At 39.9% G+C, this 27,736-nt stretch overlaps 1 pseudogene across 1 annotated transcript; it reads left to right on the forward strand.

Annotated features, from left to right (window-relative positions):
- The first annotated feature begins 645 nt into the window (after positions 1–645).
- LOC145554193 (uncharacterized) lies at positions 646–27,736 on the forward strand (annotated as a pseudogene). Its single transcript, XR_014090230.1, has 11 exons — positions 646–755; positions 1,849–1,962; positions 3,623–3,742; positions 5,599–5,718; positions 13,315–13,393; positions 13,554–13,779; positions 14,136–15,927; positions 16,384–16,557; positions 17,474–17,647; positions 25,930–25,985; positions 26,133–27,736. The product of XR_014090230.1 is annotated as an uncharacterized LOC145554193 (transcript).

Raw genomic sequence — 27,736 nt, forward strand, 5'->3', positions numbered from 1 at the left:
GTGTTACACCTTATTTTCAAAAGAACATGTATCTATCTATGGAAGGAAATCGCATGCATTATTAGTCATTTCCATTAAATCAGTGTCAAAAGGTCTTGAAACTATATTTTCGTTTATCGCAATACTTTTTTAGACAATAACTCGGCAATATTTGCTATCATGACAGGCCTAATAGCAAGTGTGTGAAAGATCTAATCGTCTGTTGTTTGCAGCAATTAAAGTCATTAGCAGAGATAAAGGGCTCCAAAACCAAATTTTGCTTAGGACCCAATGGAGGCTTTGGTAGGCCCTGCATTTATCCAATATTATTTTTAAACACAATCCATTGGTAAGCTAACTGTATGTGTCGCACTGTGAGGTCATGCCATTACATGCAGTACTTTCTTTACATGTAGTGTCTTGTGGACCACTAGAACTCTGGGGACCGCAGCTTGAGAACGACTGATATACAACATTATGTATTTTTGTGTGTTTCTACGCTTTTTATTTTACAATCAGTCAGGTTAAACATTTCTTTAAAGCAAAATTCCACAAAAGGAATTTGGCTTTAAAGATATTTTAAAGCAAAATTCTGTCAGGCTCCTCTTTGCTGCTTCATCCAGACTGAACAGATTAAATTTTAATCATCATGTTTCTATCAGGATCCGTAAGAGACGCAAACCAGAACCAGAACCCAGCTGTGTGTCCTTTAAGAGCAACATGTCAAAGGATGTGATCATTGACTATAAATCTTCTGGACCTCCACCATTAGAGAGGTGAGCTGTTTCTAACTGCTGTAACTGTTCTGTTTATATAATATTATTATATATCCGTCATTGTGGCCATGTGACAATAACAAGTTCTGTTGGGTTCTGTTGTCATAGGAACATGAGAGTAAATTTCTGGCAGTCGAGTTGGTTCATTTTCATATGTATTACATCAGTGACTATAACGTCCAAGTAGATCATTGGTACCACAGCTCCAATGGAAATGACATTATTCAGAAGGATCAATGATCAGGTACATGTTGGAGGATTGGACCGGTTCTGATCAGAATCACTTAGAGCAGTGTTTCTCAAGCCTTTTCAGGCTGAGGACCACTTACATTTAATAAACCTTCATTACATGCAGTACCTGCTTTACATGCTGTACCTTCTGTTGGTTCCTCAATAATGAAGCCATAAGCTTGACGCTCTCCGTCCTTCCCCTTCGGTCCACTTGATGACGAAAACGACAACCAGACTGGATCCTCTTTATAAAGGTTAACGGTTTACTTCAAAATAAAATCGGTACAAATGTTACTTTTCCACAAAAATAATAGCGTAAACAAAAGGAAGTCCTAAGCAAGACGGAGAGATGTCAAAACACTGTGTGGCTCTACTCCAACTGCCCAACTAATTCTGCCTGGCCACACCCTTAACTCCTTAACGCCAATTAGATATGCATATTTACAAGAAGGCCTTAGTATAGTCCAATTTAACAAATTAGTATGCAATAGAGATTTAACTAGTAATCATTTTATCCAAATAAACAAATTATCATAAGAACTAAAAACATAATATATCCTAAAGGTCTAAATTAACTAAAATTGAATTTAGGCTTCTACACCTTCTTTACATGCAGTGCCTTGCGGACCGTTAGAACTCTGGGTACCGCAGGGTGAGAACGACTGATATATAACATTATGTATTTTTGTGTGTTTCTACGCTTTTCATTTTACAATCAGTCAAGTTAAAAATATCTTTAAAGCAAATTTCTATAAAAGGAATTTGGCTTTAAAGATATTTTAAAGCAAAATTCTGTCAGGCTCCTCTTTGCTGCTTCATCCAGACTGAACAGATTAAATTTTAATCATCATGTTTCTATCAGGATCCGTAAGAGACGCAAACCAGAACCAGAACCCAGCTGTGTGTCCTTTAAGAGCAACATGTCAAAGGATGTGATCATTGACTATAAATCTTCTGGATCTCCACCATTAGAGAGGTGAGCTGTTTCTAACTGCTGTAACTGTTCTGTTTATATAATATTATTATATATCCGTCATTGTGGCCATGTGACAATAACAAGTTCTGTTGGGTTCTGTTGTCATAGGAACATGAGAGTAAATTTCCAGCAGTCGAGTTGGTTCATTTTCATATGTATTGCATCAGTGACAATAAAGTCCAACTGGATCGTTGGTAGCAAAGCTCCAGTGGAAATGACATTATTCTGGAGGATCAATGATCAGGGACATATTGGAGAATTGGACCAGAACTTCCGATCAGAATCACTTAGAACAGTGTTTCTCAAACCTTTTCAGGCTGAGGACAACTTACATTTAATAAACCTTCATTACATGCAGTACCTGCTTTACATGCTGTACCTTCTGTTGGTTCCTCAATAACGAAGCCATAAGCTTGACGCTCTCCGTCCTTCCCCTTCGGTCCACTTGATGATGAAAACGACAACCAGACTGGATCCTCTTTATAAGAACTAAAAACATAATATATCCTAAAGGTCTCAATGAACTAAAATTGAATTTCGGCTTCTACGCCTTCTTTACATGCAGTGCCTTCTTTACATGCAGTGCCTTCTTTACATGCAGTGCCTTCTTTACATGCAGTGCCTTCTTTACATGCAGTGCCTTCTTTACATGCAGTGCCTTCTTACATGCAGTGCCTTCTTTACATGCAGTGCCTTGCGGACCACTAGAAATTTCCGTACTGCAGCTTGAGAACGACTGATATACAACATTATGTATTTTTGTGTGTTTATACGCTTTTTATTTTACAATCAGTCAAGTGAAAAATATATTTAATGCCAAATTCTGCAAAAGGAATTTTGCTTTAAAAATATTTTAAAGCAAAATTCTGTCAGGCTCCTCTTTGCTTCTTCATCCAGTGTTAGAATGGCCCTTAGTGGCTGGAGGAAGTAGGAGACTTGAGGCAGAGAAATGGTGCAATCCCACTGGGTGTTTATTCACCAACATTGAACAGACAAACACCCTGCTTACAGCAGCCTAGGGTCTCAGCAGCAAGACTCTCCAATGTGGCCAACATGCAGCCTTTTATAGTCCCTGGTTGTTCCAATTCACAAACCCACCAAAAACAGGGTAAAACAAAATACATACACACAAAGTTTGACAAGCTCACCAAATCTTCAGAATAATATATATTCCAAATGTTATTCATTTTAAGCATCTCTAAAAACACATTTCTATCAATATAAATATAAATCCAACATTAAATTTATAAAATGCATAGCTCTATTGCTCCCCTCTTCCATCTGCTTTGGTCTCTTCTGGAACCTTTAAAAGGTGCTCAGGCCCCCGGGGAATCTTTTAGCCTGAACACCCTGCAGAGGAAGAGACAGAGGTAAGCCACACCCACACAAAGCCTTTAAACATTTTAGTGCATTTCAATCACAATACTTATATTATCCCTTTGTTTGTTGTATTTTAACAGGTCACTATCAGTTCTAGCTGAGATGCCAGTGCATAAAAACACACAATCAATAAAATACTTCAATCTGTTTCATTTATCATTCAACATGCCTTTCTTTTATCATTTAACACACATTTCCAGTGTTGTACAGCCAAAGAAATGAAGACCTTTATTACATCCAGATTAAACAGATACAATTTTAATCATCATGTTTCTGTCAGGATCCATAAGAGATGCAAACCAGAACCAGAACCAGAACCCAGCTGTGTGTCCTTTAAGAGCAACATGTCAAAGGATGTGATCATTGACTATAAATCTTCTGGATCTCCACCATTAGAGAGGTGAGCTGTTTCTAACTGCTGTAACTGTTCTGTTTATATAATATTATTATATATCCGTCATTGTGGCCATGTGACAATAACAAGTTCTGTTGGGTTCTGTTGTCATAGGAACATGAGAGTAAATTTCCAGCAGTCGAGTTGGTTCATTTTCATATGTATTACATCAGTGACTATAACGTCCAAGTAGATCATTGGTACCACAGCTCCAATGGAAATGACATTATTCAGAAGGATCAATGATCAGGTACATGTTGGAGGATTGGACCGGTTCTGATCAGAATCACTTAGAGCAGTGTTTCTCAAGCCTTTTCAGGCTGAGGACCACTTACATTTAATAAACCTTCATTACATGCAGTACCTGCTTTACATGCTGTACCTTCTGTTGGTTCCTCAATAATGAAGCCATAAGCTTGACGCTCTCCGTCCTTCCCCTTCGGTCCACTTGATGACGAAAACGACAACCAGACTGGATCCTCTTTATAAAGGTTAACGGTTTACTTCAAAAATAAAATCGGTACAAATGTTACTTTTCCACAAAAATAATAGCGTAAACAAAAGGAAGTCCTAAGCAAGACGGAGAGATGTCAAAACACTGTGTGGCTCTACTCCAACTGCCCAACTAATTCTGCCTGGCCACACCCTTAACTCCTTAACGCCAATTAGATATGCATATTTACAAGAAGGCCTTAGTATAGTCCAATTTAACAAATTAGTATGCAATAGAGATTTAACTAGTAATCATTTTATCCAAATAAACAAATTATCATAAGAACTAAAACATAATATATCCTAAAGGTCTAAATTAACTGAAATTGAATTTAGGCTTCTACGCCTTCTTTACATGCAGTGCCTTCTTTACATGCAGTGCCTTGTGGACCACTAGAAATTTTGGTACTGCAGCTTGAGAACGACTGATATACAACATTTTGTATTTTTGTGTGTTTCTACGCTTTTTATTTTACAATCAGTCAAGTTAAAAATATCTTTAATGCCAAATTCCACAAAAGGAATTTTGCTTTAAAAATATTTTAAAGCAAAATTCTGTCAGGCTCCTCTTTGCTTCTTCATCCAGTGTTAGAATGGCCCTTAGCGGCTGGAGGAAGTAGGAGACTTGAGGCAGAGAAAACGGTGCAATCCCACTGGGTGTTTATTCACCAACATTTAACAGACAAACAGCCCTGCTTACAGTGGCCTAGGGTCTCAGCAGCAACACTTTCCAATGTGACCAACATGCAGCCTTTTATAGTGGCTGACTGTTCCAATTCACAAACCCACCAAGAAACAGGGTAAAACAAAATACATACACACACACACAAAGTTTGACAAACCCTCCAAATCTTCAGAATAATATATATTCCCAAATGTTATTCATTTTAAGCATCTCTAAAAACACATTTCTATCAATATAAATATAAATCCAACATTAAATTTATAAAATGCATAGCTCTATTGCTCCCCCTCTTCCATCTGCTTTGGCCTCTTCTGGAACCTTTAAAAGGTGCTCAGGCCCCCGGGGAATCTTTTAGCCTGAACACCCTGCAGGGGAAGAGACAGTGGTAAGCCACACCCACACAAAGCCTTCAAACATTTCAGTGCATTTCAATCACAATACTTATATTATCCCATTGTTTGTTGTATTTTAACAGGTCACTATCAGTTCTAGCTGAGATGCCACTGCATAAAAACACACAATCAATAAAATACTTTAATCTGATTCTATCCATTTCATTTATCATTCAACATGCCTTTCTTTTATCATTTAACACACATTTCCAGTGTTGTACAGCCAAAGTAATGAAGACCTTTATTACATCCAGACTGAACAGATAAAATTTTAATCATCATGTTTCTGTCAGGATCCATAAGAGATGCAAACCAGAACCAGAACCAGAACCCAGCTGTGTGTCCTTTAAGAGCAACATGTCAAAGGATGTGATCATTGACTATAAATCTTCTGGACCTCCACCATCAGAGAGGTGAGCTGTTTCTAACTGCTGTAACTGTTCTGTTTATATCTGTCATTGTGGCCATGTGACGATATCAAGTTCTGTTGGGTTCTGTTGTCATGGGAATATGAGAGTAAATTTCTGGCAGTCAGATTAGTTTATTTTCATATGTATTACATCAGTGACAATAAAGTCCAACTGGATCGTTGGTAGCAAAGCTCCAGTGGAAATGACATTATTCTGGAGGATTAATGGTCAATCACTTTATTTTAGTAAATTGTCCACATTTCTTTTGTCCACAGAAAACAACAAAAGAAAGAAAAAAACCCCCCACAATTTACCAAAACTGGAATAGGCTGAAGCCAAGCTTATTCTTGCCTACCGTGTTTTATACCTAATAACCTATTAAGATATCTTCACAAAACATATACAAATCTACATACCAGCATAATATTTTATCACTTAGCTTAAATAATTTCTGAACACCAGAAGGACGACTTGCGTTCAATGCTTTCAACATTATTTCCAGTATTTTTATATAAATTATATCTTTACATTTTCATATATTACTTTGAATGAAGAGTTTATTAGTTGGTTCACGGTATCCCACCTTATTTATAAGCCTTATAGCTTTTTTTGCGACTTAACTAATATATCAGTGTTTGTTTTACTTGCATTTCCCCAGATTTCTGAGCAAGAAGACCAATAAGGCATAACCAAAGAGGAATATATGATATGCAGGCCTTTAACGTTTATTAAATATTTTTTTTAAACAATATTCCAATAGTTTTTGCACCTTTATTTCTAATATATTTTATGTGAGGCTTCCAACTAAGCTTATTGTCTGTAATGATGCCTAAAAATTTTGTCAACTCCATTTATGGAACTTTACATTATTATAGATCAGATTACCAGAGAATACCCATGAATTTAGTTTTTCCTCCATTTAATGACAACTTATTGTAATCAAACCATGTTTTCAACTCAGCTAATTCTTTTTCTACTGTGTTTATTATTTCAGCCATATTTTTTCCAGAAAAAAGGACAAACTGTTAGGTTTGCCACCCAGAATATTTAAAAAAACAGACACACAAACAAGAGAGAAGGCGTTAAATCTTATCTTTACTTGAGCAAGGAGTATGGACAGGAATGCATCTAGTTACAAGGTTTCCTACCGCATTAGAAGCTCTCCTGCCATACCCCTGCTCTTTAATTAATTAGGGGCGGTCCCAAATTTACACATTAGATAAGCCTGAGTTAATTACATAATGTCAGGTTTCTTTTCCTACAAACAAACTGTTCCCACGGTTGACATGTTACAGATTTCAAAACACAGTTCTCAGTTTCTGTCTGCCTCCTTTAAGGCAGCAATAAAACTCACAGAAACAATGGGAGCTTTTACACATGGTACACTTAAGATAACTTTCCAGGCCGTCATTTATGGTTGCAGTCCGAATCTTCCGTCTCTCTGGGTCATAGGCTTTGATCTTTGAGCTCTGACCTTCTGGTGCTCTCCGGCCACAGCTGTCCCCCGCAAATGGCTCTTCTGCATCCCTCTCAAGGCCATAAATACCTGAATACGTTCTTGCAACATTTGCTCCACAACACCACAACAACTTAAATCCTAAAAAGTCTGCATGCTACTCAAAGTACAAGAAAACAGATAAATGAATGTGATTAAAAATATGCATAATTTTCCTGACACAAACATTATAAACTTCAAAATATTGGTAAACTGCAAAAATATCATTTAAGTAAACTTTAAATAATTTAGATACTATGACTGAGCCTTGAGGAAGACCACATTTAACTATTTTGGTCTGTGACTTTGTGTTGTTAATTTGTACATATTGTAATCTGTTATTCAAATAACTCTTTAACCACTGATATGCAACCCCCTGTAGGCCATACAGTTCACATTTGCCTAATAGTCGTGCATGGTCAATAGTGTCAAATGCCTTACATAGGTCAATAAACACACCTTCTGTTTTAAGCTTCTGGTCAACTGCTGCAGCAATGTGCTCCACAAACTCCATCACAGCTAAAGCTGTGGAGTCATTGTTCTGAAGTCATACTGGTGCTCATTCAATATATTATTTTTATTAAGAAAAGAGTCCAACCTTTTTATGAATAATTTTTCCAAAATTTTTGAAAATTGCGTTAGCAATGATATCGGCCTGTAATTTGTTAATATTTGCTTGTCAGCACTTTTATGGCCTGGAAAAACCTTTGCTATCTTCCTTTTGTCAGGTTCCAGTTAAGAATGATCTCTCACAAATATAAGAGAGATGTTTAATAGTACTATAAATGATCTCTTTCATGATATCCATATCAATATCATTACAATCTTTGGATTTCTTGTTTTTTAACTACATCTATTACATCACTTCAACTCACTATTCCCAGAAACATTGTACTATTATCAAATTTAGAATTATGTTTTCCATCTCTAACCCTTGCAATTCATTTACTAAATTAGGTCAGATATTAACAAAATACTTATTAAAGACTTCAACAATATCCCCTGCTTTTTCCACTATAATGTTATCTTTAATACGTATTGGAAAATCTCTATCTTTATTATTTTATCAATCAATCAATCAAATTTTATTTGTATAGCACATTTCAGCAGCAAGGCATTTCAAAGTGCTTCACATAATTAAGATAAAAATAGCATGTGACAGTGCATAAACAGAAAGACAAAGAGAATAAAAAAAGAGGTAAAAAAAAGAAAACATTAAAACCCGCACCCCTTGACTTCAGTTAAACATCTAACACCTCAGAGTTTTAGTTAAAACGCCATTTAGCAAGGATTCTCACACCTAATAGTTTTAGTTAAAACGCCATTTAACAAGGATTCTCACACCTCAGAGTTTTAGTTAAAACGCCATTTAACAAGGATTCTCACACCCCTAGAAATGGATTCGTTTAACTGGGACGTTTTCCGGGGGGCTTTACATGGACAGTGTGAAGAGAAATAAAAAGAAGTTAAAAACTAGATGAAAAATTAAAAACATCAAATACATCAAAGCTGTACTCTAATCAATCAATAATTAAAATAAAAACCGCATGTGACATTAAATAAACAGTGAGAAAGATAAAAAAATAAATCAAAACCCGCACCCCTTTAGGACGTCAGTTAAATGCTGTATAACTGGGATTCTAACCCTCAGGGACTTTAGTCAAAAACACCGTTTGACAAGGACTCCAACCTCTAGGTTTTTAGTTGAAACTCCGTCAACTGGGACCCTAAACCGCGTAGAACTTTAAACGTCATTTAACTCTCACGTTTTCCAGGGGGGTTTACATCATTAAAACGTAGAAAAGAAATAAAAAGAAATTAAAAACATTAAAGACATAAAAACATGGAAGACATCAAAACCCGCACTCTAACCCTAATTTAGCCAAAAGCAACTCTAAACAGGTGAGTTTTAAGTTGAGATTTAAAGGCACCCAGTGTTTCAGCTGTTTTACAGTTTTCTGGAAGTTTGTTCCAAATCTGTGGTGCATAGAAACTGAATGCTGCTTCTCCTCGTCTGGTTCTGGGGATACAGAGCAGAACCAGAACCAGAAGATCTGAGGAGTCTAGACGGTTGGTACAGCAATAACAGATCTTTAATGTATTGTGGTGCTAAACCGTTCAGTGATTTATAAACTAACATCAGTATTTTAAAGTCTATTCTCTGAGCTACAGGGAGCCAGTGGAGGGACTTTAAAACTGGTGTTATGTCTCCATCTTCCTGGTTTTAGTGAGAACACGAGCCGCAGCGTTCTGGATCAGCTGCAGCTGTTTGATTGATTTGTTAGTCAGACCTATGAAGACGCTGTTGCAGTAATCAATGCGGCTAAAGATAAATGCATGGATGAGTTTCTCTAGATCGCACTGAGACATAAGTACAGTGAGGAAAAAAAGTATTTAGTCAGTCACCAATTGTGCAAGTTCTCCCACTTAAAAAGACGAGAGGCCTGTAATTAACATCACAGGTAGACCTCAACTTTGAGAGACAAATGAGAGAAAAAAAAAAATCAGAAAATCATATTGTCTGAATTTTAAAGAATTTATTTGCAAATGCGGTGGAAAATAAGTATTTGGTCAGTTAAAAACGAGCAAGATTTCTGGCTGTCACAGACCTGTAACTTCTTCCTTAAGAGGCTCCTCTGTCCTCCACTCATTACCAGTATCAATTGCACCTGTTTGAACTCATTAACAGTATTAAAGACAACTGCCCACAACCTCAAACGGTCAAACTCAAAGTTCCACTATGGTGAAGACCAAAGAGGTGCACCAGGCTGGGAAGACTTAATCTGCAGTCGGCAGGCAGCTTGGTGTGAAGAAATCTTATCTGGTAGCAATAATCAGAAAATGAAAGACCTACAAGACTACTGCTAATCTCCCTCCATCAGGAGCTCCACCAAGATCTCAGCCCACGTGGTCAGAATGATCACTAGAATGGTGAGCAAAATCCCAGAACTACATGGGGGACCTAGTGAATGACCTTCAGAAAGCTGAGAACAATGTTATAAAGGCTACTGTCAGTAACACACTACGCCCCTTACAAAAATTCCCATGAAAATCACACGTGAATGTCACATGTGATTCACATGTGGAAATGTGTGAATGACATGTGATCACATGAATTTTGCCTCCTGTCAGAGTTGACAACTATTAAAATATACCAAATAACACAGAAAAGACGAGAGAGAGTTAGATTCTGAATACTCGCGAGGAGAACAGACAGAGATGTGCTTTCAGCTACAATCTCCTACCGCTCTGAAAGCACATTTGCTTGCTCCTCTCTTTTTATTGCCTTTAGGATCCCTGATCACAGAGAGCGCTGTAACTCTAAAGGGAGGGGAGAAACACTTTCATCACACAGTTACAGCGCCAATGATTATTACTAACTAACACAATCTTTCTTGCACTAGATTATCTAGTTCCTGACACGAGGTCAAACGGAGCAAGTCGTACATCTTCACGGCGATAGTTTTACACCTATCTAACAGGTCAAAAGCAGGGCATTCTGTGAAGAGCTGCTGTCACTGCTCTTCAATGACAGTGAGAAAGGAAATCAGAATGATTAATAATACAGAAACATTTCTTAAAAGATATGACTAAACAAATAAGAGTACATAAGGTAAGAACATTTCAACTTTGCGGTAACACACACTTTACTAAAGGTTGGGTCGACTTACTTTGTGAAACTGGACATCATGGCTCAGAGCAGCAGGAGGCTTTGTTGAATTCAACTGTAACCAAACGGGATCTGTTCATAATAAGTTTGGTTTGTGATGTTCCAAAAGCACCATTGTGATCTACGTCATGATTCTATGTTGCTAATTAAATAAAATCATGTGGTAAAGACATTTCTGACAGATATAGCCGTGAGTTTGTGCTAAGCGTATGACGATCTGACAGCGCATGCTGACCTGACAGAACACTCTTCTTTGTTCTTGAAATCCTCGGCATACACTGCAGTAGCTATCATTATTTTATTTAATTATGTACATTGATATTTTTTAATTAAATAAATAAAACACGAGAACAAAAGAGCACACAGAGCATGCACATTGCTCTTTGATTGTTTTTGTTCCAAGTGGCAGCTTTAATGGTAGTCTGCCACGGTGACAGACTATCTGGCATCAAGTAGTGGGAGAGAGGGTGAGAACAGTCACGGTGAGTGTCTTGTGCTTGGTTACTTCTTGCTTGTTGCTCCTTGGTCAGTGTTCATAGTTGAGCGTCAGGGCATTTCCTCAATTGCTGTGTTTAATGGTGCAGACAGTGGTGATTTCTGATATGAGCAGCATGGGCAAACACCCAGGGCGTTATCTTTTTAGGGATGGCACGAGACCACCGCAGATCATAGCACAGATGAATACAAAGCAGAACAAAGAGTTTGTTAAATTTAATATTGGTTAAATTTATTAAGTATTTAATGTCTGTGTTTTTATGGGAATATGGATCTTTCAAATCAATTTGAGAATTAATTTTGATCATATTTCACATTTTAACGTATCATGTAGCGCGGGGCGCTGGTCTTGGTCTTGACTTGGTCTAGGACCCTAAAAGTCTTGGTCTTGTCTTGGTCTCGGGTTAGGTGGTCTTGACCACAACACTGCCGCCTAGTCACCATCATATTGCACTACGCACAGCAGCAGATCCAGATGAAACATAATGTTACTATGCTGTTATTTAATTCAATATTTTCTTTTATGATCCATAAGAGACTAACCAGAACCCACTTGCATGTCCCTTAAGAGCAACAGATCAAAGGGTCATTCCCCCTGACATTAAATCTCCTGGAGCACCACCATCAAAGACGAGAGCTGTTTCTAACAGCTGTAACTTTGGAACACAGTCAGTCTGAGATATTTTTACTCCAACTTGTATTTAACGTGAGCTCACACTTATTTTAAACATATCAAACATATCAGTAGCATTTCCAACAAGTTTGCTGAACTGAACAAGATGACAGTGTGTTCAGAAACGCTCTGGTCTGAATGCTTCACTATGTTTTTCTTGAGCAGCTTGATTGTTATATTGAGAAACTAATACATTTTTGAAGGAATCATGTTGAGATATTTCAGGCAATCTTGTCAAACGGAAGTTTGAAGTTCTGGAAATGTGAAGCTACATTCCTTTAAGAACCAAAAACAAACATATACTTTCCTTCCAGTAAGAACTCATACGTTTCCAGTTATATTTACAGAGAGGTTTGATACATTATCTACAGAAATCAGCTGCTCTATTCTAATGAAAACATCTTCATATCTTCATCTCTGGGTGATGATGATGAGGTTCTGCTGCTTCCTGGCTCCATGTCAGACTAACAGTGGAACACATTTCCACCACCCACTGGGAAATACTTGGTAAACCAGTCTGGTCCATCAGGACTTGGTTCCTGTGTGCATTGTGAGATCAGTTCAGCAGGAAGGAAAGCTTCATGATGTGGTTGGTGAGAACTGCTGGAACTCAACCAGACTGAGCTGGTGTGGACCATCAGAGGTTCTGCTGGTTCTTAGTGGGATGAGCAGGAACATTAAATCTTTACAGCTACTTGGATCATCTGGTTCACTGCTCACGTCCAGATATCAATTCATGTACCTTTACCTTCTGATTGTCTCTGTGTGGACAGATATAATGTGAGCTCACTGGCTTCCAGGATCTACAGGATCCATTTAAATCCTCTTTAACATCCAGGAGAGGATCCCACATGGACACACCCACATATCTCAGACCTCCTCCATGTTCACATCATCTCAGATCCAGTCATCAGAACCTGATAGATGTCCCACACTGTCCTGAAGACCTGTGTGGACAGAGCCTTCACTTCCACTGTCCAAGCTCTGGGACTCTGTCTCCACCAACATCAGATCTGCTGACAGTGTGGACAGTTTCAAGTCCAAGTTCAGCACCAACTTTTTAAAATGTCTAATGGTTATTTTGGTGTTACTGGTCTTCATCCTTGTAGTTCATCTTCCTATTTTTTAACTTTTTTGTATTGTGTTCTTGTGATGGTGTGTTTTTTTATTTAAGGACTTTAAATATAAATATATTTGCTATTTCCTCTGTGAAACCTGCTGGATGAATATTTCCTGATTTCCTGATTGTTCCTGGTTCCTCCACAGAGTGGACCAGCAGAGCTCAGAGGTTCCCAGTGGTCCGTCTGCCCAGCAGCATCAAACACAGCTGGACTCCATATTTATGGTCTGTACATGAACAACAACTACTTTTCCATGGTTCTGTTCACAGTCGTCTCCATGCTGCACTTTGTAGACCAGAGGACTGTCAGTCTGTCCAACATCCATCTGGTGTTTGGCTCCATGATTTCAGTCTGATGTTTCCTTCATCTATTATTCTGTTCCAGCTGCTGGAGGAAAACATTGTCACTTTTGTGAAAAATGAGCTGAAGAAGATCCAGACAGTTCTGAGTCAAGATTACCCAGAATGCTCAGAGAACCAGAGAGAGGATGATGAGGTGTTAGAAGGTGAGGATGAAGAGCAGAGGAGGAGCAGAGAGGCAGTGATGAAGATCACACTGAATTTCCTGATGAGGATGAAGGAGGAGGAGCTGGCTGACGGTCTGCAGAGCAGTAAGAGGATTTCTACATAGATTTGATAAGATGGATAAATGACACATTTACTGATGTCTGAAAATATGGAATCACATTTATTTAATCATTTTCAGAAGATTATGTGGTAACACTTTATTTGAAGGGGAGTAAATAAGACTGCCATGACACTTTCATAAAACATGACATAACACCTGTCATGAACATGAATAAGCCTTCATAAATATTTATGACAGCAGTCATAAATATTTATGAAGGCTTATTCATGTTCATGACAGGTGTATGACAGTGTCATGTCAGTCTTATTCACCCGCCTTCAAATAAAGTGTTACCGATTATGCTTTTGGATACTGATTTTACTTTTTATGTTAATTTAGAACATCTTGCTGCAGTTTGTCAACATCGACTTAAATCTGGTCTGAAGAAGAAGTTCCAGTCTGTGTTTGAGGGGATTGCTAAAGCAGGAAGTCCAACCCTTCTGAACCAGATCTACACAGAGCTCTTCATCACAGAGGGAGGGACTGGAGAGGTCAATGATGAGCATGAGGTCAGACAGATTGAAACAGCATCCAGGAAACCACACAGACCAGAAACAACAATCAGACAATAAGACATCTTTAAAGTCCCACCTGGAAGAGATCAACCAATCAGAACAGTGATGACAAAGGGAGTGGCTGGGATTGGGAAAACAGTCTTAACACAGAAGTTCACTCTGGACTGGGCTGAAGAAAAAGCCCACCAGAACATCCACTTCATATTTCCATTCACCTTCAGAGAGCTGAATGTGCTGAAAGAGAAAAACTTCAGCTTGGTGGAACTTGTTCATCACTTCTTTACTGAAACCAAAGGAATCTGCAGCTTTGAACATTTCCAAGTTCTGTTCATCTTTGATGGCCTGGATGAGAGTCGAATTCCACTGGACTTCCACAACAAGGAGATCCTGACTGATGCTACAGAGTCCAGCTCAGTGGATGTTCTGCTGACAAACCTCATCAGGGGGAAACTGCTTCCCTCTGCTCTCCTCTGGATAACCACACGACCTGCAGCAGCCAATCAGATCCCTCCTCAGTGTGTTGACATGGTAACAGAGGTCAGAGGGTTCAATGACCCCCAGAAGGAGGAGTACTTCAGGAAGAGATTCAAAGATGAGGAGCAGGCTAGTAGGATCATCTCCCACATGAAGACATCACGAAGCCTCCACATCATTTGCCAAATTCCAGTCTTCTGCTGGATCACTGCTACAGTTCTGGAGGATGTGTTGGAGACCAGAGAGGGAGGAGAGCTGCCCAGAACCCTGACTGAGATGTACATCCACTTCCTGGTGGTTCAGACCAAAGTGAAGAAGGTCAAGTATGATGGAGGAGCTGAAACAGATCCACACTGGAGTCCAGAGAGCAGGAAGATGATCGAGTCTCTGGGAAAACTGGCTTTTGATCAGCTGCAGAAAGGAAACCTGATCTTCTATGGATCAGACCTGACAGAGTGTGGCATCGATATCAGAGCAGCCTCAGTGTACTCAGGAGTGTTCACACAGATCTTTAGAGAGGAGAGAGGGCTGTACCAGGACAAGGTGTTCTGCTTCGTCCATCTGAGTGTTCAGGAGTTTCTGGCTGCTCTTCATGTTCATCTGACCTTCATCAACTCTGGGGTCAACCTGATGGAAGAAACACAAACACATAAAATTTCTTCATTTTTTAACAAACCTGAACTAAAGTCTTTAAATCAGAGAGCCGTTGACCAGGCCTTACAGAGTCCAAATGGACACCTGGATTTGTTCCTCCGTTTCGTCCTGGGACTTTCACTGCAGACCAATCAGAGACTCCTACAAGGTCTGCTGACACAGACAGGAAGTAGCTCACAGACCAATCAGGAAACAGTTCAGTACATCAAGAAGAAGATCAGTGAGAATGTGTCTGCAGAGAAAAGCATCAATCTGTTCCACTGTCTGAATGAACTGAATGATCGTTCTCTAGTGGAGGAGATCCAACAGTCTCTGAGTTCAGGAAGTCTCTCCACAGATAAACTGTCTCCTGCTCAGTGGTCAGCTCTGGGTTTCATCTTAGTGTCATCAGGAAAAGATCTGGATGTGTTTGACCTGAAGAAATACTCTGCTTCAGAGGAGGTTCTTCTGAGGCTGCTGCCAGTGGTTAAAGCCTCCAACAAAGCTCTGTAAGGACACAGATTGTTACTGCAGTTATTTTTGATAGAGAGAAATTTACTAATGAGGTAAATATTGATTCACATTGTTTCAGTTTATTTATTGGTGCATCTCCCTAATGTCGGCCACTAGCAGACAATGATTAAGAAAGGCCGACTTCCTTTGGCAGCTGGCCCTGATGATGCATATTGAAGCGGCAACACTGAAAGTCGATTAATGCAGTTCATGGTAGAAGTTATAATTTATCTTGCCAGCCTCCTTCTTGCCTTTAGTTCAGTCTGTCGAGGTTGTAGACCCAGCGATAGAATGAACCAATTTCCAACAAAAGGAAATATATATATATTTAAATATGTGTAAATTTAGACTATTCCTTCAGTCTTTCAAAGAACAACATTGTTGACTGGATGGGAAAAAACATACATTTTAATTAATTGTTTCATAACCGATTTTTCTCTCTGTCTCCTCAGACTGAGTGCCTGTAACCTCTCAGAGAGAAGCTGTGAAGCTCTGTCCTCAGTTCTCAGCTCCCAGTCATCCAGTGTCAGAGAACTGGACCTGAGTAACAACAACCTGCAGGATTCAGGAGTGAAGCTTCTCTCTGCTGGACTGAAGAGTCCAAACTGCAACCTGGAAACTCTCAGGTACAATGTTCTCCTCCCTGGTGAAACCAGATTTCTGTCCAATAACTGCTAAAAGAGAGAGCCTTTACTGCCAAAAGTATTTGACCACCATCCAAATGATCAGAATCAGGTGTATGAAAGTAGCACCTAGGCATGCAGGCTGTTTTTACAAACATTTGTGAAATAATGGGTTGCTCTCAGGAATCCTGTCACTAACCAGTCTCTACACACAAACGCTACTGGTTTTCATTTATTCCAGGCTGAGAGAACCAAGAACAGAGATATTTGGAAAGGCAGCGGTCAGGCTGCAATTGATAGTGTAACCCTGGATACTAGACAGATTGCTGGATCCTAGGTGCACAAATGAACATCATTACAGATCCTTCCTTGCAGCAGTTGTTAGACTTCATAACCAGAACTTCTCCAAACAAACTAAGTAATTATGTACATCCTAGCTGTTACAGGCAGTCTCTTAGTTTATTTTACATAGTCAACTACTTCTTCAACAAACAAACACATCTTATATATGATTATAAATTGCCCTACTCAGCTGCACATTTCTTTTAAAATGATAGTTTTTATTAAATGTACAGTATTATTTTTCTTCTGTTGTAAATGTGTCTTTACTCTAGAGTCTTATGTTTGTTTTTATCTTTTCTTAAATATCTGATTCTTCCTTCTACCTTAAACTTGTTGATTATAAACCTGAACCCCAGGTGTGGAACAATGAAGGATGTTTCTATTCTGATCTATTCTTCACATGACAAATGTAGATTTTTTTATTACTCAACAGAACAAAATTAGAGTAAATTTCATCTTATTGACAGGTTAAGCACAATTTATTGATTTTTCCTCTCCTATAAATGTCCAGTTCAGACCTTGGGCTCTACCTCAAAGTTCTGATCTTCTCATTATGTGATGAATTGTGTGTCTGCAGCTTATCAGGCTGTTTGGTCTCAGAGGAAGGCTGTGCTTCTCTGGCCTCAGCTCTGACCTTTAACCCCTCCCATCTGAAAGAGTTGGACCTGAGCTACAATCATCCAGGAGACTCAGGAGTGAAGCTGCTGTCGGCTGGACTGAAGGATCGAGACTGGAGACTGGAAGCTCTCAGGTATGGAGGAACCTGGTGCAGGAGCAGAGAAGGTCTGATAGAGGAGGAAGAGGGAGGAATGTCTTTAGTCAGTCTGCTGGAAAACATTTAGTTAGAAGCTAAATATTTAGTTTGAAGATAAATATTTACTTTACAACCATGGCATTTCTAAATTAATGGATAACATTTTGAACCCCTTTTGTCTCTTATGGCAGACTAAATAACTCAAGTTATTGCTGTTAACTTTTGTTGTTTAACTTTGCAAACAGCAGCCCATTTAAACTGTAGGAATCTTTCACATGGTGGTGAATGAACCTGGGAAGCCAACCCATCTACTGGTACCACAATGACGTGGTAGTCAGAACCGTAGGGGGACAAATATAGCTCCATATAGAACCAAGAGGTTGGAGAGAGAAAATCTGTTAAAACTGTTTCCTATCAGAGTTCAGTTTGTCTCCGTCTTCACAAATTAGGAGCATCATGGGCTGGGTGGGGCTTCCACCGATTGGTCTACTGAGTAAATGCAAGAAGCTGATTGGTTGATGGACAGAAAGATAAAAATATGCAGATAAATGACACCGTAAAGCAGATATTATTGATATATATTGGTGCTGAAGAGACATGACTGAGAGCAAATGTAGATTTTAGAATAAGTGAAAATATTTCAGTGATGGGAATGAATGAACAGGAGCAGGATGAACAATATCTAGAAAATAGAATCTATTTTCAGATAAATAAGGAGAGGAACTGATCAGGAAATGGATCAGTCCTTAATTTAACACGAGTGTCCAGGAAGATTTCAGCTGATTGTGAAATTAGATTTATTAGATGCCTCATCTGGAGGCAGAGATCATTACCCAATTTTCTGGAATATTCTCCTGACTAAGAACGGCTCACAAGAAAAATTAAAGAGTGGGATGGATTTAATAGAGTTTAAGAGGGACTCTGACTAAATTAATAAAATTTCAGTTAGATTTCCATGATGATCTACTGATGACAGAAAGGACTTTAAAACAATAGCTCCAGACCAATCAGCCCCAAGGAGCATAGATGAGAAGAAAATTAACTCCATGTTGGTCGATGGATGTTTAAAAGTTCAGAGAGAAAAAAAATCACTTTAGATTTTGACAAAACTCAACTTTCAGGATTTGATAAATACATAAAAACTAAAGAAAACTATTCATAAGACAAAGAAAGAAAGTGAAAAGTTTAGCCATTTCATCTATTTTGTAGTTTGTTCCCCACCAGGAGGCGACATCTGGAAAATGATCAAATGAATGAGAGGAATCAATCAATCAATCAATCAATCAATCAAATTTTATTTGTATAGCACATTTCAGCAGCAAGGCATTTCAAAGTGCTTTACATAATTAAAATAAAAACAGAAATAATCAGTGAGAAAGAGAGAGATTAAAAAAATAAAAAACAAAAACATTACATCATTAAAACGTCGAAAGAAATAAAAAGAAATTAAAAACATTAAAGACATAAAACATGGAAGACATCCAAACCCGCACTCTAACCCTAATTTAGCCATAAGCAACTCTAAACAGGTGGGTTTTAAGTTGAGATTTAAAGGCACCCAGTGTTTCAGCTGTTTTACAGTTTTCTGGAAGTTTGTTCCAAATCTGTGGTGCATAGAAACTGAATGCTGCTTCTCCTCGTCTGGTTCTGGTTCTGGGGATGCAGGGCAGAACAGAACAGAAGATCTGAGGGGTCTAGACGGTTGGTACAGTAATAACAGATCTTTAAAGTATTGTGGTGCCAAACCATTCAGTGATTTATAAACTAACAACAGTATTTTAAAGTCTATTCTCTGAGCTACAGGGAGCCAGTGTAGGGACTTTAAAACTGGTGTGACATGCTCTATCTACCTGGTTTTAGTGAGAACGCGAGCAGCAGCATTCTGGATCAGCTGCAGCTGTTTGATTGATTTGTTAGTCAGACCTGTGAAGACGCTGTTGCAGTAATCAATGCGGCTAAAGATAAACGCATGGATGAGTTTCTCTAGATCGCGCTGAGACATCAGTCCTCTAACCCTGGAGATGTTCTTCAGGTGATAGAAGGCCGACTTTGTGACTGTCTTAATGTGGTTCTGAAGGTTCAGGTCAGAGTCCATCACTACTCCCAGGTTTCGGACTGATCGCTGGTTTTTAGTTGTAATAACTGAAGCTGTGCATTGATTCTAGTTCGCTCATCTTTAGGTCCAAAGATAATAACTTCAGTTTTGTTTCTGTTTAGCTGGAGAAAGTTTTGGCACATCCACACATTGATCTGTTCTAAGCATCTATTCAGTGATTGGATGGGTTCAGAGTCATCTGGTGACAATCAGGAGATAAAGGAAATTCCTTGTTTCTAGAGGAAAGGAAGAATTGCAGCGAATGAAGAGGAAAAAGTAGAATTGTTCTCTGTTGACAATGGTAGAAATTAAAAACAATAATAAGACCTTTTAGAATGCTCCAAGAAAATCTGTGTTTAGGTTTTCAATAGTTGGGAAAACATTTGGGTATTTTTCAATAAAGTTTGGGAAACATTCCCAACGTCTTGGAAATAGCTGAGACCCTTCATGTTGGAAAACCCAGCATTGTTCATTAAATGGCACATTACTGATGTATAGTGATGGGTAGATGAGGTGTCATGTATCGTTTCGACCCATAACAAAACTGTATTAATTCTGTGTTGATACTGTGTCACTGCATACTGACACCTGCTGGACATTAAAAGCCCCTACAGGCAACGTAGTGATTTGATGGTTTCCAAACATTTTCTGGGCCCCCTCTATGGATTACAAATTGGGAGAGTTAGACTCCTGCTGTCTAGTTGAATGATGTGTGTGAGTGGGGTGCGGGGACTTCCTGTTATACGATGTGGTTCAAACTCAAACCCCCATATGCGCATGCACTGAACCCTTCTGTAGTGATAAATAAAATATGATTTTCCCCCCACCCCAATTCAAGACATAGGGGTGACCCAACTAAAGTCTAGTTGGGTCACTCCAAGATCAATCAATCAATCAAAATTTTATTTGTATAGCACATTTCAGCAGCAAGGCATTTCAATGTGCTTTACATAATCACTAAGTGTTCTTAAAAGGTAGTCTCTGAGAACAGTTCTTCCAAATATAGTCAGTGTTTTCAGCAGTTGAGCTGACTGTCCAGGAACGACCCAAGGTATTTAAAATTTGCCACAGTTTCAACAGGTTGGCCTTCGAGAGAAATTGGAACTACTTTAAGGTCTGTTTAGATCATTTAATTAGCTCTACATTCTTAAGAAAATGAAAAATTTATAATAAATAATAAAGACTTTGTGGTATTCTGATTTAGTAATGTAATTATATTAGTTGTGTTACCACCCCCACGCCACTAGAGGCATTAGCAACCCCAAAAAGATGCGACTAAGGTGCAGATTTAGAAGTACACCGAAAGCTACAGAATTTGGTAACAACGGTGAGCTTTGCTTAAGTAATTAAAGACACAAGTTCAAATCCATGCTGAGAGTGGAGCTCCTTCAATCAGTGCTCCTCCGCAACACTGATTGGCTAAGCAATGTAATGTAATCCTTTGCAGCAAGTGATGGCAAAGCGGGGCATCATCACGACTTTACACAAGTGTGTTGTTACCTCTGCGGCAGAGGCTCCGCCGAACCCCTTAGACCCGACTCATCGAACCCCTTGGGTTCGATCGAACCCAGGTTAAGAACCACTGGTCTAAATGTTATTAAAGTGTCATCAATACTATCTCTTACTTCAAGTAAAGTGAAACGAGTAGCAATGATTATGAAAATGTCATTGAGTGTTATTACAGTGTCATTAAGTAGTGAAACAAGTCAGTTTTGAAGATATCATTAAGTGTCATTAGTAACTTTTACCTCAAGTAAAGAGAAATAAGTAGCAACAGTTACAGTATAAAGATGTCATTAAGTGTCATTACAGTGTCATTAATATTAATTTTTAGCTCAAGTAAAGTGAAACTAGTAGCAACAATTATAAAGATGTAATTTAGTATCACAGTGTCAACTGCTATGCTAACAGAGTCATTGATATTAAGTCTTACCTCAAATGAAGTGTAAACTACTTATAACTACCATCATAACTGTAGAACAAACCCTTTTGACATTGGAATAAAACAAAAGATAACTTGTTCTAAGATAACAGAGGGTTTAACGTCTGGTAAGTATATCGTTACTCTGAAATATTGATAGAAAAACTAAAACAGGATTACTTATTCTATAACTATAAATTGGTTCTTTCAACAGTAACATTTTTGCTTTGATTATGTCAGCCATCTCCTTCTTAATAGCCTTCCTGTAATGCTCTGAAAACAGGAGATCTTCTTTGTCTTCATTTTCTGGAAGCAGCTCTTTGAAGGTGTCCAGAAATGCTCAGAAATTACAGCTGTTCTTGCAATAGTTAATCATAGTGAAAGTCTTTTCATGAATTCAAACTTGGTGAATCCCTTTTAGGAATTATCATAGTCGGTGATGACTCAATTCATTGTGGTCACTTAAAAAAAAGAACAAAAACAAAAAACGGCGTCATCAAATTTCAGCATTTATTTAAATACCTTTCCAAAAATGCCCTTTTCTGCACAGTGTCAGAATGGTAGACTGGCAGACAAATGTCTAGTTAACAACCACCACCCTAGTCTGCCAATGCAAGGGAACTGCCCCAATGTCCATGTAATATTGCAGAGTCAAGTCACCCAACACAACCCGACAACATCCAGAGCCTTAAGGAACTCTGGGCGGATCTCATTCACCCCCGGGGCCCTGCCACCGAGGAGCTTTTTGACCACCTTGGCGACCTCGTCCCCAGAGATTGGAGAGCCCAACTGAGTCCCCAGGCTCAGCTTCCTCAAGAGAAGACATGTTGGTGGGATTGAGGAGGTCTTCGAAGTATTCCGCCCACCGGCCCACAATGTCCCGAGAAGAGGTCAGCAGCACATCATCCCCACCATAAACAGTGTTGGTGCTGAATCCCCCCCACACCCAGAGTTGCCGGATGGTGGACCAAAATCGCCTCAAAGCCGTGTGGAAGTCTTTCTCCATGGCCTCTCCAAACTCCTCCCATGCCCGAGTTTTTGCCTCACCAACCACCCGAGCCTCATGCCATTTTGCCCGTTGGTACCATCAGCTGCTTCCAGAGTCCCACTGGCCAAAAGGCCCGATAGGACTCCTGCTTCAGCTTGACAGCATCCCTCACTGAAGATGTCCACCAACGGATTCGAGGGTTCCCGCTGCGACAGACACCGACAACCTTGTGGCCGCAGCTCCGATAAGCTATGTTGGCAATGGAGGCATGGAACATGGTCCTTTCAGACTCGATGTCCCCATATCCCCCGGAACGTGTTCGAAGCTCTGATGGGAGTTAAAGCTCCGCCTCACAGGAGACTCCGCCAGACATTCCCAGCAGACCCTCACTACACGTTTGGATCTCCCAGGTCTGACCGGCTTCCTCCCCCACCACCAGAGCCAACTCACCACCAGGTAGTGGTCAGTGAACAGCTCCGCACCTCTCTTCACCTGTGTGTCCAAGACATGCGGCCGCAGATCGGATGAAACGATGACAAAGTCGATCAATGAACTGCGGCCTAGAGCATCTTGGTGCCAAGTGCACATATGGACACCCTTTTGCCTGAACATGGTGTTCGTGATGGACAATCTGTGACGAGCACAGAAGTCCAACAACAGATCACCACTTTAGTTCCGATCAGGGGGGCGTTCCTCCCAACCACGCCCCTCCAGGTCTCACTGTCATTGCCCACATGAGCACTGAAGTCCCCCAGCAGAACAAGGGAGTCCCCAGGAGGGGCACTCTCCAGTACACCCTCAGAACCCGTACCCCCACCCGTAGGCAGAGGGAGGCTACCCTCTCGTTCTCCGGGGTAAACCCCAACGTACAGGCACCGAGATGGGGGGCAACAAGTATGCCCACTCCTGCTCGGCGCCTCTCACCGTGGGCAAATCCAGAGTTGGAAGTACGTCCAGCCCCTCTCAATGAGACTGGTTCCAGAACCAGATCCATGCGTCAAGGTGAGACCGACTATTTCTAACCAGAACCTCTCAGCCTCACACACCAGTTCCAGCTCCATCCAGACCAGAGAGGTGACGTTCCATGTCCCAAGAGCCAGTTTCTGCAGCCAAGGATCGGACCGCCAGGGTCCCCTCCTTCGGCTGCCGCCCATCACACATTGCACCCGAAACCTTTGGCCCCTCCGACCGGTGGTGAGCCCATTGAAAGGGGGACCCACGTCTCCTTTTCAGGCTGAGCCTGGCTGGGCTCCATGGGTATAAGCCCGGTCACCAGGCACTCGCCATCGTGCCCCACCTCCAGGCCTGGCTCCAGAGTGGGGCCCCTGTGACCTGGGTGAGGGAACACTAAGACCAACGTTATTTATCTTCATCGGGGTCGTCGGGCTGCGCTTTGTTTGAGTCCTGAGTGTCACAAGTCCCATTTCCAGTGAAGCATTTAGTCCGAGTAGTGGTAATACAGTCTCATGGATAATGTAGAAAAGTACAGTATATTGTTTGGCCCCCAGATGGCAGCATAGGTTAACACATCCAGCAGTTTCAATCTTACTACCAGCATGTGCTGCAAAGTCAGTGGGTTTGCTGCAAGGCTTTGTTTGTTTGTTTTGTCTTACATGTTCAAAAGTCTTTGCCGAGAGGACATTGCATTTTGGCACCTGTGTCTACCTTCATTTCAACAGAAATGTCATTCATTCTTATTGTAGCAAAGACCTCATCCTTTCCATGTCTCTGAGTGACAGTTGAATCAACAGGTATATCCAGTTTCAGGCCATTTACATAGTAAATCTTGCTGACATTCGCTTCTGTGCTTTTAGTGTCCACCTGGTGGACAGACTTCCTTTGTCTTTGCCTGTCTAACTGTGGGCTGGACCTGCAACACTTTCTAAAGTGGTTCATCTTCTTGCATCCATTACACTGCTGGCCAAAAGCAGGACATTTGTGTCGTCTTGCCACATGACTACCACCACAATTACTGCAGTCAGTAATAAACTGTGTGGTGTTATTGTTCAGTTTGCTGTCAAACCTGATTTTGTCAGCACCCCCTCTCTGGATACTCATGGTTTGAACGACATCAACAATTGTGACAGGGGTATGTTGTGGCATCAGCATTTTATTATACTCCTCGGTCATCTCAAGGATCTGACATATTGAAATGGCTTTGGCCAGTATCAGATCATAATCACGTAACTACACTTTCCTGAGGTGGTCCTTATCAATGCCACAGACCAGCCTTTCTCTTATGAGTTCCTCACAAAGTCCTCCAAAATTGCAACTCTTGGCTTTTATTTTCAAATCACTGACGTATGATTCAATAGTCTCACCAGCCCGTTGGTTACGTGTGTTGAATTTATGTCTCTCCATAGTGATGTTCGTCTGGGGATTGCACATTTTACAAAACTTTCTTTTGAGGCAAATAGGGTCCTCCCTGGATTCCACAGGAACCAGGACAGGTCCTTCTTCCTCATCTCCACCAGGCTCCCGTATCTCAGCTGCATACACAAATGAGCGTTCGTGTTCAATAGCCTCAGGCCCGGCCAGATTCAATAGAATATAAGCTTGTGTACTCGCCGGTTTGTCCTAGTGCGCTGCGGCAATGAAAATGTCGTATTTTTGCTCAAATATGCGCCAGCTCTCCGCTACGTTGCCATCAAATACTAGAGAGTTGGGCCGTCTGAAGCCGTCCGCCATGATGCGAAGAAGCACAACTGTTCCACACAATGCACTCACAACACGAGATAGTCCATAAGACAACTGAAGTCCATAACTTCTGACACCATGTCATGTGTTGTGGTAATAAAGAGTCCTGACGAGTTTGATGTCTTGGTTTAATAATAGCCGTTAGCCAATAGCATACAGAACAGTAACGCGTGGAAACAAACCCAAGTGCCAGAACAAGTGACATCGCTTATCCCATGCGCGTGCATGTGCAGAACAAGAAATATGGCATTTGTAAAAGCCCAATATGTGTGCCCAGTCAATATTCTACATCCAGAAATGTTTCCTTAGTTTCCTGATGTCCTTTTAGGCTTCAGTGAGTTTCTTCAGGTTGTTACAGAGGGATTTCCTTTCGCCTCTCTGTTGGAGCTTTTCCTGTGTTTGGAGAAATGAGTTGTGCTGCAGCAGCACCAACTGTCCTTCCTACATCCACTGCAATTTGCAATCCAAATGTTGGACTGTTCCTGTCTCAGTGGAGGACAATGTGTGTCTGAGAGACATGTAATGTCCATGTTTGCTGCTGAAAGAGACTGATGGTCTGACCCCCCTCCTCCTTTCAGGGTGGAGCCTGCTGGAGTTCAATTCTTGACACCAGGTGCATGGAGACTGACAAGGTGTAAGTGTGTTTTTCATCTGATTCATGACAACAAAGCAGCTCACATTCAACCATCTTCAAACTGTCACATCACTCATTCAGGATCATCATCAAAGATCAATAAATGATCAATAACTGCAGCTGGATTGTGTTTGTTCTCTCCATCAGATTCCTGTCAACTCACCATCGACACAAACACAGTGAGCAGAAAACTCAAACTGTCTGAAGACAACAGGAAGGTGACACGTGTGGAGGAGCTTCAGTCATATCCTGATCATCCAGACAGATTTGATTACTGGTATCAACTGCTGTATGGAACTGGTCTGACTGATCGCTGTTACTGGGAGGTTGATTGGAGAGGAGGAGTTTATATATCAGTGAGTTACAGAAGAATCAAAAGGAAAGGAAACAGTGATGACTGTTTGTTTGGAGGGAATGATCATTCTTGGAGTCTGAGATGCTCTGATGGTTTTGGTTACTCCGTCTGGCACAATGACAGAGAAACTCTTCTCTCCTCCTCCTCCTCTGTCTCTAACAGAGTATCAGTGTATGTGGACTGTCCTGCTGGCATTCTGTCCTTCTACAGAGTCTCCTCTGACTCACTGATCCACCTCCACACCTTCAACACCACATTCACAGAACCTCTGATTCCTGGATTTGGGTTCTGGACTCATAGTTCTTCAGTGTTTCTGAGCTGATTTGAGTCTAAAGAGTCTAAAGATTTTCCTCCTGTCAGAGAAACTCTCTCACTGTTGAACAGATAGTTCATCTCTACAATCTATTTCTTGGTGAAACTTTTCTGATTGAGTCCTTGGAAACTTTTTCTTCTTCCAGTCCTTTAAAGATGGAAGCTGGGATTATTCCAGGATTATCCCAGGATCCTCATGTTTTCCTGTTTGTTTCCAGTCAAAACTTCACACTGAATATCAACATTTTGTTTCTCTTATTTTTTCCCTTTTATTCATCAGATTTCATTGAAATGTTGATCAGTTTTTCTCAATCACTGAACATTTTCTGTTTCTGTCGGCTCATATTTTTCTAAACTCGTCAGATTTTAATAATAAATCTTTATTTTGTATATTTCCTGCAGTTTTAGTCCACGTGTTAGTTATTTTGTAGATATTGGAGGAAACTCAAACAAAACCAACACTGAACCTGTCTATATACTCCAGAGGAAATATCCAAATAACTGCATCTGATTACTTTCATCCAAGTAATGAAACAATTTTTCCAATGCAAACTTTAAAATTGTACATTTTAGTAAAGATTATAACAGCATTGACAATATACAAAACCGGTAATAAGCGCTTTCTGTGGTGTAAACAAAAATCTTAGATATCTTCCATAAACTATGAATTGAGAGAGAGGAATGTATTGTAAAATCTAAACATTACAATGAATATTAAAAATAATTGTGCTTCAGTTAGAGAGATTCAGATTTGGAATAATTGTGAGGCCTTAAAACTGTATTTCATTCTTTAAAAAGTGCATACAGTAATTTTATGTCTGGTTTGATTATGTTTTCTCTTGGTATCAGACTAAGCTGATACTGTGGAGAAGTTTTAGAAAAATATACAGGAAAGATTCTCTTTTTTTGATTTTGTTTCTGTTTTATGTATAATAAAGTGAAGTTTTAATAAGTTTGTGTTTCTGCCTTTGGCAAGAATTTAAATGTTATTTCTATACATGTTTTGTTCTGTTTTCTTTTTTGATTTGTGTATGTAAAAGTTCAAATGACATAAAAATAAAATAAATCAATATATACCTCTGAA

Source organism: Poecilia reticulata, chromosome 12 (assembly GCF_904066995.2).
Source record: "Poecilia reticulata chromosome 12, P_reticulata-male-v2, whole genome shotgun sequence".
Lineage (NCBI taxonomy): Eukaryota > Metazoa > Chordata > Actinopteri > Cyprinodontiformes > Poeciliidae > Poecilia > Poecilia reticulata.